Genomic DNA, 9482 nt, shown 5'->3' with positions numbered 1-9482 from the left:
AATTTATATTTTCACACCATTGTACTTTCATTTCTGTTTGCTTCCAAAACTTTTATAACCATTTTTTCCCACCACGTACAACAGAATGAGATAAAACACGTGATGAGTTTAGGCGTCAGCCCCTCCCGGATGATTTACGCGCATCCGTGCAAGTCCGAGCACGACCTCAGGTATGCTTCGAGGGTCAATCTACCGCTGATGACCTTCGACAGCCCCGAGGAGCTGCTGAAGGTGAAGAAATGTTACCCAGAAGCAGAGTGAGTACTTTCTTGGGGAATGAGATAAGTCATAATTCCTCGGTTGTTTTGACTTTGCTGCTGCTACAATACTTTCTATGATTACGATTAAACTACTGAGTTTGAAGACCACTCAAACGAAACCTCATTAGATAAAATACAGTGTTTTTTAAAACTCTTGTAATTAACAGACTAGTGCTTAGAATCCGCTGTGATGCCCACAAAGCTTTTTACAAATTTGGTAACAAATACGGAGCATCCACGGAGGATACCAAAGGAGCCTAAGCGATGGCCCAAGAACCCAGGCTAGATATTTGTGGGCGTGTCCTTCCACGTCGGTTCACTATGCCAGGAACCAGAGGCCTATAGTCGAGCTATTTCCTGGGCTAGACAGGTGAGAATTTACCCACGGGAATGTGGAAGGAATGGGCAAAGGATTTTCAGAAGGATCTTGCCACCGGGGGAGTTTCTAGAGAGGGAGTTTTAAAAAATTTCCCTTCCCGGGAGGTGTTTTGTCGAAAGCTCATGGGAAAGTCTCTGGAAACTTTTTTGAAAATGACACTTCAAGAACTGTTAACTTAGTTCATGTGAACAGTATTAATTGTAATCATATATGCTAAATAATTTTAATGGGATCTTTCCTACATACTAGCCCACAGCAAAGTTCGGTTGTCGTTATCTAGGACTAATATTTCTTTGAGGTCATTATCTTTATGATATTTACAGTCTATGTCTGTCTTTTTACGGTCATCCCAAACGGGCTCGTACTAAACACCCCGCAAAGATGGATACATTCAGGGTTAAATCCCTTGGGGGTCACTACCAAGGAAAGCTCCTTTCAAAGTTTACTTTTAATGATGTCTTTATTCCTCGTCTTATCCTTATCTATGTAGGTCTTTTGTTAGTTTCCTATCCTGATGTCCACTTACCAATTCCTTCACTAGTTTCTGTAGTTTTTCATTGTCTATTACAGATGAAGGACTATGGCATAAGTGTCTGTATCTAAAAAAAAAATGGCTGTTTCATTAGCGTCCATTTCATGTCTTTCCTAGAACCGGACAAAATGTCTACTAAAACTTTATTGTTTTGGAACATCAGAGCTTGACTGTGTACCTTTTTCATTTAGCAAACGTTGTGCATCATTCTGTTCCTCTCTAAATACGTAAAAAGGTTAAGGAGATGGTCCTCCATGTCCGTGAAAAAGTAAATTCCTTGCCAATCCGCTTGACGCTTAATAAACGATAGAAAGATAAATTTCTGATTATATAGCAGCCAAGTTCCCCTGTTTTGGCGTCCTGGAATAATCCACTTGGTTTTTAACGAACAGAAAGTCAGACAACTAACACTATACCTCTTCGCAGCGATAAGTTCAACCAACGTATAAAAAAAAAAACAACAATTCACTAGTACTGTTCAAACAAATTTAAACTTCCAGGGAAGGTAAATGGCCCAGTTTTACCATTACCTAAATTGATATTTGTCAGGAAGAAAATTGGCCTAGGTTTCCCATTACCTTGCAAACTGAACATCTGTCTGTCTGCCAAGATTTGATTCTGCAAATTTATAAAAACTACTCAGAGAAGAAAGTGATCCAACTTTTCCACTTGATACAAACTTTAAAAGTCTACAGGATAGAAAGATGGTCTGATTTTAGCATTCTCTCGCAAACTGAAACTGTACTGAGCAAAGCAATTGTCATTTACTCCCTGTCCTACAAATTCTGAAGCCTATCGGACCGAAAAACAACCCATTTTTACCAGGTCAATCAATTCACCAAAGGGAATAAAACTGAAAACTAGTTCTTACAATTTTTACCAGGTCAATCAATTCACCAAAGGGAATAAAACTGGAAAACTAGTTCTTACAATTTTACCAGGTCAATCAATTCACCAAAGGGAATAAAACTGAAAACTAGTTCTTACAATTTTTACCAGGTCAATCAATTCACCAAAGGGAATAAAACTGAAAACTAGTTCTTACAATTTTTACCAGGTCAATCAATTCACCAAAGGGAATAAAACTGAAAACTAGTTCTTACAATTTTTACCAGGTCAATCAATTCACCAAAGGGAATAAAACTGAAAACTAGTTCTTACAGGTGTTCAACGAAGCTGAAGCCCTGGGGATGAGATTGACCCTTCTGGACATCGGTGGTGGGTTTCCAGGAAGAATCAGCGATGGAATGGAGAAATTCGCGTCGATCGTCAATTCCGCTCTGGACGAATACTTTCCTCCGCAAGATCACCTAAAGGTGTTACAGCGATTCTATTTCGTTTTTATGCCCCTACCGATGATTTTTTCTGCTGCTGAAGTGCTATGTTTGATTAATAATAATAATAATAATAATAATAATAATAATAATTATTATTATTATTATTATTATTATTATTATTATTATTATTATTATTATTATTATTATTATGGTTCCTCATTGGCAGGGTGGGTATCGTTCTCAGCTAGCACTCTGCTAGTCCCACGTTCGATTCTCCGACCGGCCAATGAAGAATCAGAGGAATTCATTTCTGGTGATAGAAATTCATTTCTCGTTATAATGGGTTCGGATTCACAATAAACTGCAGGTCCCGTTGCTAGGTAACCAATTAGTTCTTAGCCACGTAAAATAAATCTAATCCTTCGGGCCAGCCCTAGGAGAGCTGTTAATTAGCTCAGTGGTCTGGTTAAACTAAGGTATTATTATTATTATTATTATTATTATTATTATTATTATTATTATTATTATTATTATTTATTATTATTATGTATTTCAGGAAGTCTGAGTCATCGTTTTTGCCAATATCTTTCAAATTAATTGATGGATAAGTGTGTACTTTGCAACAGTGTGTTTCGAACCCTCCCCTGATGTTTGGTAATTAATTCAGTTTCCAAATTCAGCTTTTTCAGGCACTTTACTCTTGAATTTGATGGTGTAGCAGGCAAACTGGATAACGCTTTCGGACATACGATTTTGGTAACTACTGAACTTGTCCTGAGGATCTACTTATAGTAAATTCCTCACTATCCCCATCTTTCCTCTTCTTCTCCCTACTCTTCCTTGACGTCATTTCACCCCGTGGCGTATTTTACTTTCTTCGTGAATGCTACTGATTTTTTGTTCGCATAATTTTGTGATGAAAAGTTATTTCATTTTATTCTGAATACACTCTTCTACGTATATAATGGATTAAAATCACAAAACAGTTTATAACCATTTGAGACAAAGTACACGATATCATCGATGTATGTCAATCAATCAGTTTTATCTTTCCCTTATTCCCTTATATATATGACCGCCAAATATATTCATAAGCAATATCTTACCTATTAAGATTTATTCTTAATTTTTGTGCAGCTTTCTCCCGACTGTAAACTTCAAGGAGACGTATAGCAAATGCATTTCTGCATCCGCGGGCACATTTCAACATGTAAGCCATAACTCTGAACAGCGACGACACAACCTTCTCTCTAGTTACTGGAGACGCAAGTAATAATAAACCCGTCGTTTAACCGACATTTCATTCATCAACTACAAAGATTTCGGACCCTCAGTTCTATATAACCATGTAGGTCGTTAGCTCATTTCATCTTACATTGCTCAGTTGAAAAATTGCGATGTTAGTATGTGCCTGAAAACATTCCATTATATAAAAATACTGCGAAGAGAGAGAGAGAGAGAGAGAGAGAGAGAGGAGAGAAGAGAGAGAGAGAGAGAAGTGAGGTTTAAAGAATGAAAAGACAGGGTGGGTTTAAAGAAGAGGAAGGGGGGAGGAGGGTAAGTACCCCAAGACTGCTTATCCGAATGAATTCATAAATCTTGACTGGCTAGGTTTGGCTATGTCCTAAAATTCAAGAGTAAAGTGCCTTTAAAACTTGTCTTTGGACATGGAATTTTTTATCTAAAATTAGGGGAGGGTGTGATAAACTCTGTCTGAAAGTACCATACCAATCAATCAATTGGTTTGAAAGATATTGGCAAAAAACCATGACAAATTCCCGGAAATGCAATTTAGTAGTAGTAGTAGTAGTAGTAGTAGTAGTAGTAGTAGTAGTAGAAATACTGCAATTGCCTTTTACCAGCAGCTATTGTTGATTATGGGTTAATTAAAAAACCATACGTCTACGCTAAATTAAAGCATGCCATATACTCTCGTCGGAATTTAATCCTAACTAACTAGTGCTTCATACAAAAATACAGAAATGGACCAAGATTAGTCCTCCACTTATGGTCGCTGACTTGTTTTCAACCTGTTTGTGATATGTATGTGATAAGTTACTGGCATATGATTATGGCGTGTTTTACAGCAGCATAAATGCACCTTTACGATAATAACTTATTTTGTTTACCTAACTATGTAAGGCATCTATTGATTTATCAGTTTATCTCGGCATATTTGCATTTTTAGATTGACTTTCATACTGACTTTCAAGCTATGTATAAGTTTATCAATTTACCTGTTGAAGAAGACACATCAGAGTGCCAAACTTTGAATCTAATTTTTAGCAACCTTGCCTTTTGTCTGTTGCCCGATTTGATGTAGGAGACCTCACATTACCTCATTTTCTTTTTATTTTATGTGTGCGTCCACACTACTGTATACTCAATGATGTTATACACACAGGGGTAACTTGTCTCTTGCGCATCACAAACAGGTATAAAACAAATCCACAACATAAGCAGAGAACGAACCTTTAGCAAATACTGGATAATTGTATGAAACAGTGATTAGAAGTACCAGTAAGTCAATAACTTCTGTTCAACCTGTTTTTGATGTCTATGTGATAAGTTGGGGAGCGTCCACACTATAGGTAAACATGTCATAAACATATGTTGGCAACTTATCGCATACGTGTAAGAAGCTGGTTGAAGACAAGTCACCTACTTTAAGTAGAAACGAGTATTTGGCCAATACCGGATAATGTACGAACCACTGATTATGACAACGAAGACCCTATAACTTGTATTCAAACTCTTCGTGATGTGTGTACAATAAATTACCAACGTGTGTTTATGACATTTTCCCATAGTGTGGATACACCCTAATGTTTATAACATATACTCGACATCTAGGATCCACCCTCTCACAACCCAGATATCCCCAGATCATCTAAAACAAAATTCTAGCACTTATCCCCAAAAAAATCCCACAGCATGCCAAGATTAACATCATTTCATAATGGCGCTCTCCATGCATTTTTGACAGATAATAGCAGAACCGGGAAGATACATCGCCACAACAGCGTTTACTCTTGCCACGAGCATCAGGGCAAAGAAAACTGTGGTGGAAGATGGTAAAGCTGTTAAAATGTACCACATCAACGACGGCGTCTTCATCTCCTTCACAGCAACCTGCTTTGTGGGAGAAATTTTCTCTCCTGTAGTCTTGGTAAAATGACTGAGCTGCAAAGCTGCTCTGTTTTGACTCTTTCACCGCTAAGTTTTAGCTGACAAAGTTAATAGCTTAAAAGCTCACGGTCAGTCTGCCACAGTTCTTCTAGGAAAGATGTTGAACTAAGCAAAGTTACTGAGGTTCAGTGTTGTTCTGGCTCGTGGTGTGACTGGCCAGTCCCAAAAACCAATTCACTGGTACTTCTTCTCCTTCTTGATATTCCATGATTTGACAGTTATATTTTCTAGTTTAAACTGTAGCTACATTAAGCCACGAATGATATCAATTAAAAGTAAAGTAAACAACAAAGCTCTTTGTAAAGTTTTTAATTATTAACAGACTTCGTCCAATTATAAAGCCCATCATTAGAATTACTATAGAAAAGAATTAGTTTTTTACCTTCAGAGCAGTATGCCAGCTTTATCCATTATAGCCCATCTCAATTGTTACTTAGGAAATGAAACATAGTTATCAAGCTATCACTTTCAATTAAAAAATACTAAGTGCCATGAAATATGGGGAGCACTACGGGGATCAAACATTTGAATTTTGACTGTAAATAAACAGATCTTTAATCATCTAATATTATTGGAGACTTATAATTCTATTACTTTAATGTTTATTGGCGTTACAAAGATAGTGCCAGTGAAAGCTCGAAATCGTATAAAAGAGAGATCTGAGACTCCCCAAGTTTCATAGGAGGGTTCCCTGTTATTAGCTTTCGTTTTTTTAATCGTGTGGTAAAGACCTGACCATGTATCCTAAATTCAGTCAGTGATGAACCTATGTTATTTGAAATTTCTGAACTGGAACGTTAGCTGAATAACTTTTTTTTTTATATTTCAGTTATTCATTCATTAACTTAATTTCACTTCACTATTGAATGATGTACAAAGCAATGCCCATGTAATCTAAATTCTGTCAGTGTTAGGACCTTGACACTTGAAGTTTCAGAACAAGGCATCTGAGGAGAACACGGAGCTAAGCATGATCTGGGGACCTTCATGCTGCGCCCTAGACGTTCTGAAGAGGGACATTCGCCTTCCCAGTCTGGAATGCAGCGACTGGCTCTATTGGCCTGACATGGGAGCGTACACCTTGGTCTGCGCATCATCATTCAGTGGGTTCCCAACACCATCACTTCATTCTGTGGCATCCCCAGAAGTTTGGTAATTTCACTAATTATGAAGCACTTTGCACGTTTATAACTACAATATTTAAAGTGCTCTCAATAGAGCTCTCATAGGCACTCCTCATACGACGCTCTGAGATTCAGTGTTTATTCACGTTTAGAAAGGCTCTGTTCAGTCATGCTTACCAATTTTCATGGAAGAGATTGCTTACAGGATGACATTAAAAACAGTTTGTGGGATTCTGAAGAACTAAACAATGCAATAACACCACAATTCGGAGCAATTATAATTTAGATCCTTTGTTTAAACTAAGGAAACAGTTTACATAAACTGAATGAATAAACTATCTGCTTTTCAAGGTCCCCATTTATTTAATAATGAGCCAAAACAATAATTCCGGACTATTTTTTAACCTAACATCCTTCTGAGATTCCGAGGACTTACCATCCCAACTCAGATATACCGAGGATACCTCTGATACCTCTGATATCAAGATTCACATAAGCTCATACAACATCAAAATAGTTTCAGGCTGCTCTTAAGATCAAAATCCCGTAACAGCAAAAGATCGGCTATAATCTGACAATAAGATCAATATACCAAAAGCACCTTTCCTTAAAAAATAATGAAATGTATGCTGTGAAATATATCAGTATTTATAAGCTTAAATGAAATAATTACTTGCATACTCAAGACCTGGTATTCTTAAAACCACACGAAATAATTTTTTTTTAATAAATCTTCATATTTGCTAAACTGTTCTTTCTTTCTTCCCAATAGGTCATGCTTGCAAAAACAGTGCGAAATACGTCACATTTGGAATGAATCTGAAAAAGAGAATGAGATAAAGGAAATGAATTCGATAAGTTAGTAAAAGTTTTTTTCATGACAACAGAGTTTACTGCAAATCTTTGCTTCCATACACTGAAGTATGTACATATGGACAAAAGATGATTCCTTGCTAAAGAATACATATGTATAGGCAAATTAAAGGAGTTAACTAACTGAAATAAATATTTTCATTGTAATAACCTTCAAGGTACTTTTATATCTCAATGGATCACACAGCATACTTAAAAGATAACTTAAGATTTTATTTTCCATATTTTTGTGCTGGGTATTTATATTTAGACAGGTAAATTATTTTGCTCATATTTTTTGGAGAAATTTACATCTATAATCTGGCTAAATATTTCTTTGTTTTTAAACTTCTTGAATAAATCATGCCCCAAATCAGATTTAACTTTATTTATATACATACATACATGCATATATATATATATATATATATATATATATATATATATATATATATATATATATATATATATATATATATAAATTTTTATCACACCGTGATTTATATACAATCATGAAGCTACAAATGTCGCTTAATATCAAATTCACGCTACCTCGGGAATATCCCCGATGGGGAACTATCACCGAAGGAGAATTTATAAGTGATAAATGGATTGGTACTGCCGGGTCTCGATCCCTCGATACAGATACTTATCCAGCCTAGGCTTCATGGATTGGCCTTTTGATAGATTTATAAAAATATAATTTGTTACTACTAGAGGGTTTGTGATACAAACTATGGCCTATTAAATGGAGGGTCTTCAGCGTGCATACAGGAACCAGCCTTGAACATCCTGGTGGAGAGAGGGGGGAGCTATCCAGTCACTTTTTCTTCAACCAGCATCAAGTGTGGAATTATCAGTCTTCCTCTCCTTTATATGATTTTTGGACCTGGATGAATAGCTCTCTTATGCTTACTTTTATTTTGTGTGCTTTTCTGTTGCTTTGCTTTTGTTTCTTGTGCCATTGTTGCTGTGTTCTTATTGAGAAGAAACATGAGCAAAGCTGGCGTGGAGGACTTGACCGACCGTGTGGTTCTTCTTGTCTCCTACATCAGTAGACCCACCCAAGCATTGTTTGTTGTACAGGGGGGAAAAAAAAAAGTGTTCATTGTCCCTCTTCTGAGGAATGCGCCGACCGATTTTCCCCTTGCTGAGAAAATTTTGTAAAACACAAGAAGATGGACAATAGGTGTTGGTCAGCATTGCTTGGCGTGTAGGGGATGGTTATACCTCACCAGGGAAGCTGAGATTCCTTACACAATCTTTCCTTCCACTGGCTTCCATTAACTTAACCACCTCATAAGAGAGTTTCCTCATCTAGGAAGGATAGCTCTCTTGCTCCAGAGTGACCTTGTCATGCCCTTCCCTTAGAAGGTGAAGGTTCTCTGACATTGATGACGATGATGTTCCTGCAGCAAGTAAGATGTTAACGACTGAATACTTGAAGATCTGGCATACACTGGATATTCCAGGTAATCCATTAACAACCTTTCTTGATGAACTACTAAAGGAGGAAAAGAATTTATTCCAGGTAATCCATTGTTAACAACCTTTCTTGATGAACTACTAAAGGAGGAAAAGAATTTATCTCCTAGACCACCATAATTTTCTGATGACGATTGTCGCTGATAATGTCTCATGTCTTCATCTACTCTGAAGAAAGGGAATCCTTCCACTGCAGTGGGACTTGTGGTAGCTGTTCCTCTGATAGATTCTTCAGCATCTTAGGTTCTAGCCTCGACTAAGCAACTCGTGTGGGATGTGGGAGCAGCCTAAGAAAGAATGGCAGGAAACTTTGTCATCATTCCTGTTCTTCATCATACTCATCATATCCTTCCTTGAACTCGGTTTTCTTTGCCTCCTCATCCC

General features: G+C 37.0%; 1 pseudogene; it reads left to right on the top strand.

Annotated features, from left to right (window-relative positions):
- LOC136851038 (ornithine decarboxylase-like) overlaps window positions 1-7991 on the top strand; it is a 12619-nt pseudogene extending 4628 nt beyond the window's left edge.
- The last annotated feature ends 1491 nt before the right edge of the window (window positions 7992-9482 follow it).

This window comes from Macrobrachium rosenbergii, chromosome 23, assembly GCF_040412425.1.
Source record: "Macrobrachium rosenbergii isolate ZJJX-2024 chromosome 23, ASM4041242v1, whole genome shotgun sequence".
Classification (NCBI taxonomy): Eukaryota; Metazoa; Arthropoda; class Malacostraca; order Decapoda; family Palaemonidae; genus Macrobrachium; species Macrobrachium rosenbergii.
The sequence above is the reverse complement of the archived record's forward strand: the minus strand, read 5'-3'. Positions and strand labels throughout refer to the sequence as shown.